This window comes from Saccopteryx leptura, chromosome 4 (assembly GCF_036850995.1).
Source record: "Saccopteryx leptura isolate mSacLep1 chromosome 4, mSacLep1_pri_phased_curated, whole genome shotgun sequence".
Classification (NCBI taxonomy): domain Eukaryota; kingdom Metazoa; phylum Chordata; class Mammalia; order Chiroptera; family Emballonuridae; genus Saccopteryx; species Saccopteryx leptura.
In genome coordinates, this window is record NC_089506.1 from 90,718,905 (window position 1) to 90,737,819 (window position 18,915).

Genomic DNA, 18,915 nt, shown 5'->3' on the forward strand with positions numbered 1-18,915 from the left:
AAATCAATGAAGAATTGCTAATCCCTTGCCTCCTTGCCATATGCTAAGAATACTATTCTGGGCCTGCTTTCTGTCATAAATCATGTTTTTCTTATTTCCAGCAATAATCAAGTGCATGTCAGGGAGCAGGCACTGATGGGCCCAGGCATGCCCAAATTCAAGAGTCTCCACAAAGGAAGCTAGGCGCTTCTCAAGACACTGCACCACCGTTTCTTCTTTTACGCTAGGAAAACAACAGGAAGTCAAGATGAGCCCAGATGTAAATGAATGTCATTTCCCTGTGACAGTCTGTGCAAGGGTTATAAGAATAGATTCTGCAGTCACACTTCTAGAGTTCAAATCCCAGCTCTGTTACCTACCAGCTGTATGGCTTTGGGCAGCTTACTTAACCTCTCTGTGCTTCAGCTTTCCTGTGCAAAATATAGCTACCTCACGGGTCAGGGCTGGTCCATGCTCTACAGATGCTACCTCTTATTATTGCCTCCCTGGTCCTAGAATGGTCTAAGGACATGTTTAGGGGGAAATTAAGAGTCCAGTGCTTGTTCTGGCCTTAGTTCATCTTCTTTCCGCTTCAAAGGGGAAAGGGGAATTTTGAGAGTCCCCTGTATAACTCCCTTTGGCTGTGCCCCTGGCTCCACCGAAGCACCTGCACCCTGGGCTACTATTTCAGCTGAACCTGGTATCAAGCAGGGATATCCCCCAGAGCAACTTTCTCCACCTGTGGTAAAGACATGGGTAACCGGCCAGGACCACGGGCACCTCTTGTCCCCACTGACTTTCTTCGCTTCCAAGCACAGAGACAGGTCCAACACAATGCAGAGAACGAAGTCACACTGCTGTAGAAACCTCTCTCCTCAATTCTACCCCCATAACAATGGAAAGTACTAGACTTCTGATGCCCGATGGCACCCTCTCCCCTGATTTCCTGGGATCGCCTCCTAAATAAACAGTTTGCATTAGAATCCTTGTCTAAGGCCTCCTCCTGGGGAAAGCCATACAAAGATACTCCGTTCGTGGGAGTTTTGGTGGTATGACTGAGGCCTGGCATAGGTCAGAGAACCCAGAGGCTCACTGCTTTATGCGTCACAGACACTGTGTCAGTTACAGTACCAAGGCATGCACCTGTCAGCAGATAAGGGAGGAATGACTATAAACACTGGCATCTTATGCTAATCTCTATGATTTTTTCTATGGCCTACTCTTTTTCTGAATAGTCTTTTGCTCCAAGAAGCTTTCAACTAGAAGAATCAGCAGGAAAAAAAAAAAGAGGTGGAAACAGCACCAAAGAGAATATTGCTCTAAACTATAATTGTGAGCGTCAAGACAGACTGTGAAAAACAGGTGCCAATTGGGTTGAGATTTCTTCCCCTGTGCCTTTTGTGGAAGGCTGACACACATGGGAGGGATGACAGGAGACAGGAGAGCAATCTCCCTGTAACATCATCTGCCACAACTGTGCAATTCGTAACAGCTGTAACAGAAAGCAAATGGTACTAAAGGCACATTCCCCTGCCTCTGTGAGATCAAACAACGCTCAGGTTGACGGAGGGTACACTTTCACGCCTCCTAAAAAGTCCATATTTCTGGATACTGCTGAACTACCAAGACTGTTCCTAAGATAAGGTTAAAGAAAATGATTGTGGTGTAGGTGTCTATTTCAAAAGGAGAACAAACTGCTATTTAAGTTCCATGAGAGAACAACAGACCTTGAATGTAGACAGCGTCTCTGATCCATTGTATAGCAGAAGAAAAATAGAGATGGACTGTCCATTCACATCCGCTTGAATTCAGGGACCGTTGGAGTGGGTAGGACAGGCAAGAGTTATTATTATTTTTTAATGGCTACTTCACCAGAGATGGTCATGCGACCACTGTTCTTTGCGAAAAAGCTTCCATTCTCTAAGATACTTGTCACATTCCAATTAAAAAACAGATTTATTGTTAAGGGGTAGGAGAAGACCAGTTTCCTTCCACCTATACTTTGTCGATTGTTAAAAGTCTTACATAAAGAAAAAGTTAGAAGCCGAGAAGAGCTTTTTATAAGTACAGAGTGGGAAAATATTGCCACTTACAAAATAACATTTCTGAAAGGAAGCAGGGGTGTCACAGACAAAGAGAAAAAGAGGGAGATGTGTCAGACAGTCGATAGTGTTTATTGAACACTCGCTGGGTGGGGTGGACACAAGGGCATAATACATTCGGTATTTGTTGTCCGGGAGCTTAGAAGCTGATGGGGGGAGAGCAGTAACACACTTTTAAAGCATATGACTAATTGCGACTTTAGAGAGTTGTATGTGAGCGAGTATGAAAGTGTGAGTGTGTGTTTATGTATGTTCAAAAGGAGCTTGAAAGTGAGAAACAGCCGTGGTAATGAAATCAGAGAATAAACGCCGCGGAACACAAGAGAAATGACACAAGAATACAAATGATCCTGTAGCACTTTTGTCTTTCAGCTGACTCTTCCCCGGGCGTAAATCAGACGTGGCACTGTAACACAGAAAACTTTTCTTGTCATTGGGCGTTGAGGAACTGGCAGCCTACCATGTCTGATCGCTAACGCTTCAAAGATATGCATCTGTATTACTGCTCCATCTCACGGAAGGGATTTGACTTGAAAATGCACTGACAGGGAGCCATATTGGGAAATAGAAGTTGTTTACATAATTGCTTGGTCTGCTGGTGAATCCAGGCCTCCATTTAGAGGTCATTATTCTATAAACTGCACAAAGGGATTTCCAAGTTGTCAAGCTTGGTTTGTAAAAAATAAAATAAAAAGATATGATAAAATGTCTGGCACAAGGTTTTCGGACTTTAATTTTTTTCCCCTCCATACCATTCATCTTCCCAGTCATAGCGGGCACTCCATCAGCTGTGATAGCTGCTATTTTCTCTGGATTTAGATCAAACAACCTCAGAACATCCATCAGGGCCATTTTCCCACCCGTTCTCCTTTGATGCCAAGCCCCAAACCTTCCCCATCATGTACAGTCCGCAAGTCGTTGAGCTGACAAGCATTAGTAACCTTGAAATGTCACCTAGACACCAGCTTTCATCCTGAAGGGAGCTAATGAATTTTGCTGCAACCAACTTGGTCTTGAAATAATTTTTCTTTAGGTCACCTTTCGTAGTTAAAATAGTTTGCTTTCTTATAGTTTACTTTTTTCCTGCCAAGTTAGAGTGGCAGAGAGGATTGAGGTCAAGGACAAGAAAGTCCGGAGTACAAATTATACTTGCTTTTAAACCTGTACAGATTTTAATTATCGGGGAAAACCCCTAATTTCTTAGAGTGTCCTTAACTGCTTAACATGATTATAAAAGTATTGTCCACAATCCAGGATTTTTAACTTTTTAAGTATAAGATCTCCTTTAAAAGTAATTACATACAATATACATACATTTCATTTACTTTTAATATATGTATATATAAAAAATTTTGCACACATACACAGACTCCCGTATGGAATTGATTAACCATTTGTTATACCTTAAAAGTGAAAATGCAGATTAATAAAGCTAACCTAATAAAATTTTCAATGAATGTATATTTTATTAAACACTATGGCAACTCAACATACCCTTTAATGGAATAATGCAGAGATATGTGAAACATATCAGGTATCAGTGTAATTTGGCCATGCATAAAAATTTGCCTGTTCTTCCAAATAACCAAGTTCCACAGATTTAAGAGCCACTGGTCCAGGGCTATAACTTGTAATAGCTACTTTGGGGTCTGTAATGTGCTCGTGCAGAGAAGAGTGTTAATGAGTCCCAAGTCAAGTGTTCAAAGTCAGGATTCATGTGTTTATGTAATTAATATTTGTTGAAGAATAACCATAAGCACTTCCTTACTGTTTACCCACTCATTGCTTGGGGCAGAAAAGACTCTCAAATTTTCAAATTGAAATAATTAATGAGCATATGCATCCTAAGCATTCGGCCCTCTGTCCGGTTTACGGTTCCTGCTGTGGGTACTGGGTAATCCGTGTCCTCCCTGGCTCCTGCTCTCACCAGCGTATTGCAGGCCACTGGGCCGGTGAAAAACCCACCCACCCAGTATCGCCTCTGTCTTCAGGTGCGGCTCCCACGTGCTGACTCCTCTCAGTCTCCCTCCGGTAGCCCCCACAGATCCACTTGAGGGCGCCAGCACCCTCCAAGAGAAGCAGCTCACTGAGGACTGCAGAGGACTGTCGCATTCCTGCCGGCTTCTCATAGAGGCTTCACTGTGTTTGTCACAGGAGAGGAAGGAGTGCCGTGTTTTCCCGCTTTGTGTCACGCTTTATTGGTTGGGAATCCAATTATTGGTTAGGTGATGGCTCACCTAACCCACATAAAAACAGCTCCTTCAGCTTTGCCTGCAGCCCCTATGCCACCAAGGAAGATCTGCCCCACTCTGTCCCCCAGACCTTACCTACTCCCTTCCCCACCCACCCCGCACTACCATTTCCTGGGCAACTACACAGTGCCTCTCAAACCAGTAGGCACCCGAATCACTTGCCAATCTCGTTAAAGTGCAAACACTGATTCAGTAAGGCTGCCCTGGGCCTGCGTGTCAGAATTTAAGGGTGGAGGAGGGAGATAAAAACTCCAGTAATTAAGATAAAAACATTTTAATGCAATATGTGAAATATTTATTTATTATAAATTATTCTACTGTTATTTTGTTATATTACTATTTATTAGTAAATACCAATATAATGAATATTTGATTAATGAAATATTGGTAATATTTAACGCACTATTTTGAAAAACATAAATTAATACCAAAATATCCATGATGAACAAAATATCCAAATTTTAAATACAGGATTAAAGATCCAAAGCGATGTTGATCAGACCACATTTTTAGCAGCAAGGCCTCTGTTAGACAAATAATTTGTAAAAGTTGTGTTAATTTGGTTTTGCTTACTTTGATTGTTAAAGATGACGCTGCCCATGTGAATGGCCGTCACCTAGGTGATAATATTAATTACCTTCATGCTTGGGAAGGGGCTTGGTCAGGGGTCCCCAAACTTTTTACACAAGGGGCCAGTTCACTGTCCCTCAGACCGTTGGAGGGCCGGACTATAAAAAAAACTATGAACAAATTCCTATGCACACTGCACATATCTTATTTTAAAGTAAAAAAACAAAACGGGAACAAATACAATATTTAAAATAAATAACAAGTAAATTTAAATCAACAAACTGACCAATATTTCAATGGGAACTATGCTCCTCTCACTGACCACCAATGAAAGAGGTACCCTTCCAGAAGTGTGGCGGGGGCCGGATAAATGGCCTAAGGGGGCCACATGTGGCCCGTGGGCCGTAGTTTGGGGACCCCTGGGCTTGGTTATGCTAATGTGTACTGGAGGAGGGGATTGTCCCATGGAAAGATTTTAAAAGGAGGAGCTAGGAGGCCATTTTGGAAGAGGAGAGACCACTTTGTTGCAGAGAGAGGAGGAAACCACACTGTTCCAGGGGAGAGAGGCCTCGTGGTTGGAGGGGAAGAGGCAGCCAAAATGGAGGCATGCAGAGGGGACTGAGTGAGACTATTGGACCTTTGATTCTAGGAAAAAAACAGAGAAAGTCAGTGGCTTTGGGAGCCCTGAATGGAAAGGGAAGTGTCTTCCTACTGTGTGTATTGCTTGCCTGCCGGGTGCAAGCTAGGATTAAAGCTAATGGCCCACCAGTTCTTGGCTCCATTGTCTCATTACCGTCTGTCTGAATCAAATGCGAACCTGCACGGGCCAGGCGGCTGTGATGGTGGCCACAGCTACTAGCCTTACAGCCTCATAGTCAAAAACATTTTAATTTTTTGTGAGAGATCACAACTCCCCATTTTATTAATTGTGCACCAGTCTGCTCATCTGTGTGCATGTTAGGACCATTGATATATATACAACATCTCGTCTCATCCTTACAACAATCATGTGAAGTAATTATAATAAGATGAGGCAACGTAGCAGTGACTCTCAACGCGAGGAGACTTAGCAATGTCTGGAAGTATTTTTGGTCCTCACAAGACCTGCAGAGTCTGTTGACATCTGGTGATGTGATGGCCAGGGAAGCCACTAAGCATCATAAAGTGCATGGGAGAGCTCCCTACAGGAAAGAATTATTTGGCCCAAAATGTTAATGGTGCCAGGGGTGAGAAACCCCACTCTAAAAATAGTATACTAAAGATAATAGATGTCATAACTGAGAAAGAACTCACTTTTTTCTGACTTTTACATTTTTTTTCTACTCACCATCTTCCTTCACCAGAGAGAAAGCATTTCTACTTCTAACTCTTGGCACTGACTTAGTCACAGCAATAAATAATACCTCTCTTGTGTATAATGAATGATACAATAGAAGAAAATTAGGGTTCTTTTAGGAACAGCCTATTGGATGACAAACAGAAGTTTAGGAAAAGTTGCTATATGTTGCTAATTTAGAGCCAATTAAGGGTGCAAGTCCATTGCGGTTATGTAGAAAGTTGGTTTCAACTGTGTTTAATGAAAATAATTTTTTTATTTTTTTGATTCTTTATTCATTTTAGAGAAGAGAGACAGAGAGAGAGAGAGAGAGAGAGAAAGGAGAGAGAGAGAGAGAGAGGAGCAGGAAGCACCAATTCTCATATGTGCCTTGACCGGGCAAGCCCAGGGTCTTGAACTGGCAACCTCAGCGTTCCAAGTCGACACTTGATCCATTGAGCCACCACAGGTCAAGCTTAATGAAAATAATTCTTGAACCATGTTCTCTGGTGTAAAATTTTAAAAACTTAGCATACCCTTAAATATTGTAGTCAGTAGAAACTAATTTAATTTTCTTAAAAATTTTATATGTCAATTGATTCATAATATCAGATGCAAAATAATGCTTAGAAACATCATTTAAATGAGTGAGTATATGAATTAATGAAACATCGATATATTTTTATCTCACAATAGTATTTTTAGAATATTACAAATGATAGGATCCAAGCTTACTCTGTACCCTGGGTGTTCACAAAGCTCGAAGGTATAAAACAACTGTAAATGGTTTCAAAGATCTTAAAGTAAATTTTGCCTGATCTGTACAAACAGCTGAATGTAAAGGTACTATATTAGTTCATGATTATTGCAGAGCTATGGATGGATAATTTGCATATTTATTTCAAAGTCTCCTTTCCCATGTGATATGATGGGCCTGGGATTCCACAAATCTCTAATGGGAGACCGAGAGGCAGAAGGAAAGGAGAAGTTATTTCTGCCCTGTTCTCCAGCTTCTGGACAGCCACTGCTCAACCTGCATGTGCTTTTGTCACTCCCAGCACCGAATGTGTTGTCTCGCTCTGGCGACTGACACTAGCTGCGGGGAAAGGTGGGGACCGACCCTGAGTTCCTAAGTTCTGATGAGCTCTTTTCCCTTTTGTGCCCCCAGACCCAGTGGGGGTAGCTGCTCCCAGAAGTTACTAATATTAGAAGCCCTGGCTGGTAGAGCCGTGGATCAGAGCATTGTCGGAACATTCCCAGGTTGCAGGTTTGATCCCCCTTCAGGGCACAGACCAGAATCAACCAATGGATGCATAAATAAGTGGAACATAAATCAATCTCTCTCTCCCTCTCTTTAAAAAATATCAATAAATTGATAATTTTTTTAAAAAGTTATATATTAGGGCCATTTAGCATTTCATATTTGTTCTTTCAGACTTCAATATCCTGTGGAAATAATTCCCTGTATGAAATTCCCTCTATTTGAAATATTTATTCTTGCTTCTATTTTTCTTATTAGATCCTAGCTATAGAATATATGATATATATATATATATATATATATATATCACAATATGGACTATATAAGATACAACAACAAAATGCATGCACATGTGCTGATTACACCTTCTCATATTACAGCTGATCAGTTGAGCATTTCTCATTGACCTTACTAGAAATAACACATGTAAAACATTTCATTGCAAGCTTGGAACAGAATAGGTGCTCAGAAAAGGAGTGTATGTCTCTGGCATCCACATTCTTTTTACCCATCCAGGGAGAGTTGAAGAATAGGCAGATCAAAATTGTTTAAAAAAAAAAAAAAGAAAGATTCTAGCTGTTTCACCAAAAGAAGCAGTGTCTGGAATGTATTTTAATAATGTATCTCTACCAGATGTTAACTAGAGTTCTCTCCTCTTTAAAGAGCAACGATGCCTGTCCAAGAGAAACACTTTAATCATTCCACTCTCCCTTTGGGTCTATGGAAAACTGTCACTAGAAAATGCTGCTGGCCTAATTGATAATGTGTGAGTATGTATATGTGACTGTGTATAACTTAAGCTACTCTATTTCTGACTTGTCTTATTATTTTTAAGAAATATTTCTCCATTTTCCTATAAATCTTGATTGTTCTTAAGTCTTTGTGTGTGTGTGTGTGTGTGTATGTGTGTGTGTGTGTGTGTGACAAAGACAGAGAGAGACAGAGAGAGGGACCATTAGGGACAGACAGACAGAAAGGGAGAGATGAGAAGCATCAGTTCTTCATTGCGGTTCCTTAGTTGTTCATTGATTGATTTCTCATATGCACCTTGACCAGGGAGCTACAGCAGACCGAGTGACCCCTTGCTCAAGCCAGCGACCTTGGGCTCAAGCTGGTGAGCCTTGCTCAAACCAGATGAGCCCGCACTCAAACTGGTGACCTCGGGATTTTGAACCTGGGTCCTCTGCATCCCAGTCTGACGCTCTATCCACTGTGTCACCGCCTGGTCAGGCCTGGTTGTTTTTAAGTCTTAAAAATAAAACTTGAATATTTGGGCAGCCTGGTTTCCTTCATCTAAATTATACTAATGCTATAACTGAATGTTTTCCCTAAAACACAGAATTTTAGAAATGTTAAAAATTTCTGAATATTTTTATACTTATTTTATTTTACACAAACACAGCAGTTAGTGATTTTATACCAATTTCAATAACATTTGACATGTAAGTAGAAGATAAATGTCATTATCTTATAAAGCCAGTTATACATCTTAAAAATATATAAAACCTTGTTGTTCATAATATTTCTATTAGAAGAAAATGTTCTCTTGCCTGCATTCACAGGACTGTATTTTGAGTGAGGTCTACAGTATTAACTTCTATTAAGAAGTATTAGCATGGCCACTTTCTGCAGGTTACCAGTGAACCAACACCATGAACCATCCAGTGGATACAGAACAGCATCTTGGATGCTGGTGAGAGTACCTGGGAATGTATGGTATGAGTCTTGTGTTATAAATCCCTGGTCTCTAGCAGGAAGGGGTGGGGTAATCACGTGTCTTTATATCAGTGTGATAAAATTTGTAAATATACGCACATATGGAGAGCTCTTTGTGCTGCACTGAGACAAGTGATAGATAAATCATGGCGGAGAAGCCATGTGGAAGTTAGGTACAGTCACAGTTACAGTGACCTGTGATGTTGGTCTATTGTCTTAGCCCAAGTTCTTCCCAAGAAAACAAAGTCTAAGACCTAGGCTTTTGTAGAGGTAGTTTATTTTGGGAAGCAATGCCAGGGATCAGGAGAGAAGGACCAGGGAGGATGAAAACAGGAAGGAGGAAAGGCAAAATCAAGTGTGCATTATTGAGTTTGTCACCACTGCGGGCAATGGACACTCGACCGTGCTGGTCATTTCTGAGTGTCTGACTAGAACCGTCAACCCCAAAAGATCATAGTAAGAAGCATTTATCCATTGGCTTTTGGATCTGCCTCGAATCTCCTTTGGTTGAAAGATGCCACTGGGCAGCTCCCGTTTCCATGGTCAGAGGTGTCCCATACCCCAGCACAGAGAGCCTGGGAAAGGTAAGAGAAGTTGTGCTTTCAGCACAGAACGGGTCAAAGCTTAGGCAGACCTGCAACAGGAAGCTGCAACAGGAAGCAAGACTGAAGGCCCAGGGCACTGGACAAAGGGAATTCTGTTTAGGGACAAAAGCCTCAAACAGGGTTTAAGCAAGGAAGTCTTCTTAAGAGAGGTTTGGCCCAATATGTTACGATTAATATTTTTATAAGGAAATACCTGTCAAGAGGTCCTGCTGTATAGTTTAGTATTTTTGTAAACTGTCTTATTTCCCGAAACATTTCACTACTAAGAACTAATTTACTTCTTAGCTCTCGTGTTATTGATATGTCATCAACTTTGAAGAAAGAGAAATGTCCTTGCCTTCTTTTAATCGGGCTAGAATTGTCATCTTTCTTGTTTACCAGAACTACTCAGAGGGTCATCCTTACTTTGGGAGGAGGAACAGACATTGTTTTCAACTACTATCTATATAAACAATTTGACCCCAAATCAGCTTTTAGCACCATTCTGATGGCCCATACAATCCTATAAAAGAAATATTGAACCTCAGGCAAGAAAAACTTGCTTACCAGGCTGCCCTTCAGAAACAGGCAGCTGGTCACAGGGCCCCAGGACAACCTCACCTACATTAGCCCAGGAGCTCCCCGCCGCATTTGGGGGCCTCACATTTATGAGGAGTGGATTGGAGAGCACCTCACAGAGAAGCAATGGAGACCAAGGCCACATAGAATGGTCTGGTTCAGAGAACACTCTTGGCATAGCACCGCCGATTTGGCTGGTCCCAGCCACCAGAGGACTCAGGGTCCTCTGAGGAAGGTGCTCTGAAACACGAGGGTAAGGAGGAGGGAGGAACTGAGCTACCCTTGACCAGGACCCAGAGCTTTCCCCAGGGTGAAGGTAGCACTTGTCCTCCTAGTAACCTGCTCTTTCAAAAGCATCTTTCCTAGAGACCAAATCACATATTCTGGCAGACTAAACACCTGGAGAAATGAACTTCTCCTTTGTGTGCTAATACCAAGCATTTATACATTGTACTTTATGCAGTGCAGACGTGTGTGTGTGTGTGTGTGTGTGTGTGTGTGTGTGCATGTGTGCGTGTTTGCGTGTGTGTGAAGCCCATTTTTATCTGCAATATAACCAAGGAGCAACTCATTAGCAGAATTAAAACACCATCTTCATGCTTTATATATTACTCTCCAGACATTTGTGTTTCACTTAGAATGTACTCCTGGTTTGAACAAAATGGGACATACCTCATTTTCATTTGACTTAGAATCTGTGGGTAACAATGTATAGTTTCTTCCTTTCTTTTTTTTTTAAACATGCCTCTTTATTTTTTTAACACTTGGTTACTATTTCTTACAACTGACATTTACATCACAGATTCCACAGAAAACAAAATCATCAAGGTCAGACAGTACAGATACTATCACATATACCCTTTCTTAAGAAGACAGCATTAATGCTGCTGTTACTATTAAACTGTTTCTGTTTCCATAAGGTTAACATATAAAAATGTATTATTCATGAAAGAAAATGCATTTCATATATTTTGCCAATTGTTATTATTGTTCTAGAGGGGGAAATAAATGAAAATGGTGGTAGTCGTAGAAATGCATCCTTATTCAGAGCTTAATATACAATACCAATTTAGACTACTTACCTTCTTCAACTTTAAACCTTCCATTAAACTGCAAAGCTTGATGTCAGCTAAACTCTATAAATGTTAATTTAAGGTCAAGGTGCTCCCGGGAAGCATTTGAATGCTTAGAGCAGAGCCCAAAAAAACTTCTTTTCAAAGATTTATGGGATGATATGGCTCCTTTCTGAAAAATAGGAACTCTATTTCTACTTTTTCCAATCACTTTCCATTTCAAGCTCTAGGACACACTTTCCTTTATGAATCTTTCTGAGATATTTAATAGCTTTCTGGAGATGTTAAAATGCAAATTTTTTCCCTGTGTAATGTATAGCAGCTCTCCAGTTTAAACTTCATTTAGGAATGCCAAGTGCTGTGTATAGTGAGGAATGAATCATCCATAACCCGGGACCACCTACGTCCATAAAGGAAGCCAAACACAAATGCGCCATTTTCAATACCTAATTATCATGAGAGAGGCTATGCAGCCAATCACCATTTCTCTTGAAACAAAATCACATACCAAAATGCATTTAAGGTTTGGTTCAAAGGGGTCCAGGGTCCATTTTATTTCATTCTCTAAGTTACTGTATAGAATAAAGTTGGGCAGACAGGAATCTAAAGAGGTTCTCTTTTTTGGATTACTCTGGGGAAAACAGCTGCGTTAGGCTTGCTCATGGGTTTGCCGGCTGCAAGCACTTTGCCTGATGGGCGCATGGGCGCATGGCAGTGCCACGTGTGTGTTGTCTTTGTAAGGCTGTGGGTGTTTTCCCTGGCGGTGATTCTCCCAGATCTCTCTCCTACCACCATAAGGTGAGGTTTCCCTGCTCCCTTGCCCTTCACTGTAAAAAGTAAATTTTTCTTTGTTTATTAGCTCTTTCCCTTTTGTTGTTTATTCACTCACTTATCTTTGTGAGCCTCCAATAAACGGGTATGGCCAGAGCTTTTCTGGCTCCACAGTTCTTCTACCATCTGCCCTAATTCAATGTGAACCTGCCTGGCCTCAGCCACCAGCATTACATATGGCATAATGGGTAGGATTCAGAGCAGATGAGTATGGAGCCGCAGACAACCCTTACTTAAAGGGTGGGGTAGAGGAGTGGTCATTATTTTCCAGTGTATGGTTCCCCGTGGATGTCCTTTTGGGGGCCATGGGCTGGGTATTTTTTACATCCCTGTGAGAGGAAACCAAGAGTTCTGTGTAAGAGGCTGCCTGAGGTCAAGAGCTCCAGAGTGAGCTGCAGGCTGAGTGGCAGCAACAGCATGAGTTAAAATGGTCATTGGAGAAAGAGCTGCAGGTCCAAGGACTGCAAGTAATGCTGAGTACCAGTGACAGCGTGAACTGGAGCAAGCACTGGAGAAGGAGGCCAACTGGGTTTGTGAGCTGCGGTGTGAGATGCAGGCTGAGCACCAATGGCGCCTGGAACTAGAACGGCCTCTGGAGAAGGAATTACGGGTTTGCGAGTTGCAGTTTGCCCTGGAAGTGGAACATTGGCAGCAACAGCTGTTGGAGAAACAGCTGCAGGTTCAAGAGCTCAAGTCTCAGCTTCAGGCCAAGAGGCAACAGCAGCAGGAGCGGCAGTGGCCATGAAAGATGCAGCTGCATCCATGCCATTGGAGTAGCTCTGAGTTGGCGGGAGCAGGCGTTTCCGACATCTGAGGAGGAAGTTTGAGCTGCAACTGCTATCCGCTGACTGGAAGCCTGGCTTGTGGTCACCAAGAAGGTAAAAACCCAGCAGCCAATAGTCCCTCAGGGTCAGGCACAACCCCCTCCTCAGGCAGTGGAGCACTCTGTGGTCCAACCCTACCTCCAGGCAGAGCAGATGGAGCTGGGGGCACAATTCAGGCATAAACCCACCAAGCCCCTGAAAGCATGGTTGCTGTAGTTAAGGGATATAGGGGTAGAGGGCATCATGCTCTCCAGAACAGAGATGGAGAAATTGGCTGCCATTACTACACACTCCTCCTTGAGGCAGTGTCCTCAGAACTACTGTGACAACCCAGGAAACCATGCCCTGTTAGAATGGGTGATGGCTGCCATTCTAACATTCTGGCAGAGTGCTGGAGACTTGCCGGGGCAGTGAGTCAGTGGCAGTGCTATAGTGAACTCCTCGGATCCTTCCGGAACTAGGTATGCTTTCAACCCGGGGTCCCATGGACCAGACGAGGAAGTATTCAGGGCCAAGATGAGGGATCTTATCCTCTTCAGTGCCCCATCAGCCATTTTGGGGTCACTAGTGGCATTCCTGGGCTGTTGACAGCCCATCAACGCAGTTACACAGATGGTAGCAGATTTGGGGGAGCTGGAGGCAGCACAGAATCACAAAGCTGTGAGGGCTGCTGCCTGCCTGCCCCCTGACTAACAAGAGAAATGGGCCTGTAAAGGTTACTTGAACACAATTGTGGGTAGATTTAATTGCAGCTGGGCAGAGAGGGAGAAATTGGCTGGCAAACCTAATAAGGTTCTTTGGGAGCTTTGGCAGCAGCTTAAACCAGGACAGAGATTCCAGCTGCTGAGACAAACGGCCCAGCAGCTACTAATAAAACTGTTGGTGCACGGGCGGCACAGTTACAAGATGAGATGATGGAGACGGCTGAGGGAGAGGAGGACCTGCAAGACCCGCTGTTCCAGTTTGAATAGAGGGAAGGCCAAGGGACCCGTCTAACATGGACGGGTGGGGACCAGAGACCCCACGTGGAACTGACTATCCTCTGGTCCCCTTCCAACGTACAATGGGTACAGGCTTTGGTGGATACAGGTACAGAACATTCACTCCTTTATGGAATCCCAGAACGGTTTGCTAGGACCCCAGTGGCCATTGATGGTTATGGGGGCCAAACTGTTCGAGTGAAGCCAATAACTATTCCATTGGGTATAGGAAGACTGCCTCTAAGGTAAGCCATATAAGGTATATGTATCTCCTATTCCTGAATATATTTTGAGGGTAGATGTCTTACAAGGACTGTGGTTGGAAACTGCAGCCGAGGAGTTCTGCCTGTGAGTCTGGGTTGTGAAGGCAGTATTGTAGGGACACGCAGCACATTCCCCTTTGCCATTACTGTTCCTTGGCATGTGACTAGCATGAAGCAGTACACCTGCCAGGCAGCTATGAAAAAATCACAGGGAGAGTCCTCAAACTGGAAAAGGTAGGAATCATCCGGTTGGCACACAGCCCTTAAAACTCCCCAGTGTGGCCTGTTCACAAACCGGACGGAATCTAGGGAATGACAGTGGATTACAAGGAACTTAATAAAGTTGTTCCCCCTTTGCACGCTGCTGTTCCCTCGATAGCTAACATGTTGGATCGGCTAAGCCATGAGTTGGGGACATACCACTTTGTAGCAGACTTGGCCAATGCTTTTTTCTCTGTTGATATAGCCGCAGAGAGTCAAGACCAATTTGCCTTCACTTGGAAAGGATGGCAATTTGCATAGCCCCACCTTGTGCCATGGGCTGGTGGCTGCTGACCTGGCTAAATGAAAACAACCAGAGGCAGTTGATATGTATTATTATATTGATGATATTATGCTAACTAGTGATTCTCTTCCAGAATTGGAGCAAGCAGTCCCTACCCTGCTATCCCATTTGAAAGCATGTGGCTGGGCAGTCAACGAGGGCAAATTACAAGGACCTGGGTTATCTGTTAAGTTCCAGGGAATTGTCTGGTCAGGTAAGACAAAAGTTATCCCTGACACAGTTATAGAAAAGATCCAAGCATACCCCGTGCCCACTACAGTAAAACAGTTACAGGAATTCCTAGGTCAGATGAGGTATTGGCGAGCATTCATACCCCATTTAGCTCAGTTACTGCATCCCCTTACATCACCTTATTCGGAAGGGGGCTCACTGGGATTGGACTGAGCGGGCACAAGGTGCATCTGCAGCAGCTAAGAGAGCTGTCAAGGTGGCACAGGCCTTGAATGTGTTTGATCCTGCCAGGCCCTGTCAGCTTGATGTCCATGTAACTTCTGAGGGGTTTGGATGGGGCTTGTGGCCACGGATAGAGCGCCTACAGCCACCTATTTAGGAAAGGTGCTGAAGTTCGTTACTCGTTAGTGGAGAAGCAGTTGGCAGCTGTGTATGCTGCCCTCTAGCCACTGAGAGTATTATGACCACAGCTTCAGTTATGGTCAAGACCACATACTTTATTCTAGGATGGGAGAGAGATTGGGCAACGAAACCTTGTAGTGGTACCATCCAAACCTCCACCCTGGTCAAGTGGGGTGCCTACCAGCAACAACGCTGTGCTCTTGGCACCAGCCCATTGAGGGCAGAACTGCAGGAAGTCTTGGGTCCAGTCACCTATGTGACCTTAGAGTCAGGTGCAGCTGGGGCCCAGGAGGCAGAACCTGAAGTCAGTCCCTACCAGGAAGGGCAAATGCCCATCCCTGAGAATGCCTGGTATACAGCTGTCCCTCACCATATTGTGGTTCACTTTTCGTGGTCTCACTGTATCACGGATTTTTTAATTGTATATATCTTATTTTGTATCGCAGGATTTTTCAGTATATAGGTATTTTTATATATTTATATTTTAATTATTTTTGTGGTAAAATAAGCAAAGTAAGTGTGGAAATGGTTAATAGCAGTGTGGGGGAGGTTTATAAGAGTGTGTGGAGGGTTTATAAAACCTTAAATATAAATAATAAAATAAATATAAGGTCGCTACTTCACAGCTATTGCGGGGGGTTCTGGAACCTAACCCGCGCGATAGATGAGGGACCACTATGCTGATGGTTCTACCAGGGGCCAACCTGCCAATTGGATGGCTCTAGCCTTCCATCCAGCCACTGAAACTATTTGCATGGACACAGGTACAGACCAGAGCAGCCAAAGGGTGGAATTAAGAGTCGTATGGCTAGTTGCTTGTAATGAACCTTCACCTCTAGTGATTTGCACTGACAGCTGGGCTGTCTATCGTGAAATGACCCTTTGGATTGCTACTTGGCACATTAACCAGTGGATGGTAATGCACTGTTTACTATGGGGTCAGGCCACATGGAAGGACTTATGGAAAGTAAGACTCCAGAAGCAGGTGACAGTATATCATGTCACGGGGCATGCCCCTGACATCCTGGGAATGATGAGGCAGACACCTTAGCAAGAGTGCAATGGTTGGAGACTGCGCCCACAGGTGACAAGGCACAGTGGTTCCACCTACATCTGCTCCATGTGAGACAAAAAACTATGTGAGCTATGGTTAAGGCGTAGAACTTGCCTGTGTCCTATGCAGAGGTACTTGCAGCCTGCGAGCAATGTGCAGTGTAATCCAAGGAGCACCCTTGGAGAGAACTGTCATCACCTGGACAGACCCAGAGAGGTCGTGTTCCACTGATATGGTGGCAGATTGACATCATTAGACCTTAACCAAAGTTAGACAAGTACCAGTATGTAGTCATCTTTGTGGATACTGCCACCCGTCTGCTTGCTGCTTACCCTGCCTGTAACCCAGACCACAGGGCAGTCATACAGGCTCTGGACCACCGGAGTGCTACGTAAGGATGGCCGCTGTGTCTTGAAAGTGACAATGGCACCCACTTCACTGCTTCTATGGTGAAGCAATGATCTCAAAACTTAGGGGTAGACTGGAAGTACCATGTTCCCTACCACCCACAGGCTGCTGGTATCAATGAGCAGTATAATGGACTCTTAAAGCAGAGACTGCGACAGGAGGGGCACTGGCTCCCTTACTAAATGGACATGCTGCTTGTGGATGGTACTTTGGATTTTAAATGAGAGACCTTGATGGGGGGTCAGGAGGGGGCCAGCTCTGGGGGAGGCCCTCCTGCATCGGGCAGCTGCTCCCATCCGGTTGCAGATACACACCAAGGACACTTGATTCAAGCTGGGCTTTGGACGGCAGGGCAATGTGCTCTTGCCTGCCCCAGTAGCCTTCCTTAAAGGCCAACAGCTTCAGTGGACATGGCCCTAGACTGTACCACCTATGATGGGTGGCCTTGTTGGCACCTTGGGGTAGGGGACTAGAGGTAGACCTCCAGTTAGCTCCCTGGGCAACCAGCAGCTGGCCGCCTAAGGTAGAAGTGTATTATCCCTTGAGTGCTCAGGGAGACAGCATTATGAAGGGCATCTTTGTAATTTCTTTATGGCCCATAATGAGTTCTCCCATTTTGCTGCACATAGAACCAGCAGACCCTGTGCTGACCAATAAGGCTTGGTATGCCTGCCCGGGGCAGCCTCTGGTACCGGCTCTGTGCTGTCAGCAGACAGAACTCTGGCTTGTATTCTGCCAGCAGGGAAAGATTTGCCTCTCTTGGTGTTGCTGACCACTCTATCATTTCACCCATAGCTTGTGTTTGTAACTGTTTTCTCTACTGTTTGTGTGATGTACCTCACTCCTCACACAGGGACCATCACAGAAGAAACCTGTCACGTAGATTGTGAGATGAACAACCCCAAAGGGTTGGAATATGGGGAAAACAGCTGTGTTAGGTTTGCTTGTGGGTTTACCAGCTGCAAACCCTTTGCCTGATTGGTGCGTGGGCGCGAGGCAGCACCGTGTGTGTGTGGGGGGGGGGGGCTGTGTAAGGCTGTGGGTGCTTCCCCTGGGCAGTGATTCTCCCAGATCTCTCTTGCCACTGTGAGGTGCGGTTTTCCCTGTTCCTTTGCCCTTCACTGTGAAAAGCAGGTTTTCCTTTGTTTATTAGCTCTTTCCCTTTGCTTGTTTATTCACTCACCTGTCTTTGTGAGCCTCCAATAAACCGGTGTGACCGATGCCCTCTGGCTCTGGAGTTCCTCTACCGTCTGCCCAGATTCAGTGAGGACCTGCCTGGCCTCGGCCACCAGCATTACAGTTACCAAAGTTTCTCTCAAGAAGTGACTGGAATCTTTTGTGGGGAGTGGTCAGAAAAAGCAGGACAGCTTATCGTTTGCCTAGAAGCCAGCAGATCACTTCATTCTCTGCATGCATATTAGGTGCTGAGAGTGAAGACTCCCAATAAGAAAAGAGACATCATCCTGGTATCATCCCCTGTCTCCGGGGATGGCCAGAGTTTTCTAACTCTCACACACAGCCCCCGTCCACAGCCACTGGTCAAGAAAAGCAGAGCTAATATCCCTTTAAACATTTTATATAACATGTTATATAACACCCCATCTCTTACCGCAAGTGATGAAAGGCCAGAAAATATATTGGCTATCCAGAGGTTTATTACGTGGTTTGACACAACAGCTTTGTCCAGAAAGGCACAATGTTAATTAGGCAGGGCAGTGAGATTTTTTTTTTCTCTCAGAAATTTCAAAGGCAAAAAAAAAAAATAATAACAGAGTTGAGCAATTAGCAGCAGGGTTGAAGGTTAAAGAATGCACAGAAAAGGCTGTTCTCAGAGGCCAAGAGGCAATAAAGGTTATAAATGAGCAGAAGCCCTGAAAATGGTAGAGTCGTAAAATAGAAAATGGGCATGTGGAGAGAAACTCCTCAGAAACATGAGGATAAAGAAGTTAAGTCATGTTAATTACAAAATACCAGGACACAGACCAT